The sequence below is a fragment of the Cariama cristata genome, unplaced genomic scaffold, assembly GCF_000690535.1.
Source record: "Cariama cristata isolate BGI_N322 unplaced genomic scaffold, ASM69053v1 scaffold15197, whole genome shotgun sequence".
NCBI classification, from domain to species: domain Eukaryota; kingdom Metazoa; phylum Chordata; class Aves; order Cariamiformes; family Cariamidae; genus Cariama; species Cariama cristata.
In genome coordinates, this window is record NW_009625106.1 from 1 (window position 1) to 312 (window position 312).

Below are 312 nucleotides of genomic sequence, written 5' to 3' on the forward strand. Positions count from 1 at the left end.
TTGCAGAAACTGTTTCCTCTCTGCAAACAGTCTGGAAATCACAAATCCCTCTCGGGGTCGGGAGAGCTACGTCGGGGCGTTTGGTCCAGCGCTTGGGTTCACAGCGGAGGGGAGATGCGAGTCCTACCCCAAAGAGACCTTGACCTTGGGGTGCGATAAGGCAGAATGTCCCACCACCCCCAAACACCCTCACACCTGCCACCGCATGCAAACCACGGGGCCGTGCCTCTGGCGTGGGACGCGGCGAGGAGGGGACAGCCCTCCCCTGCGCCGACGGCCCAGGCTGCAGGCATCAGCCCCAGCGGACACCAC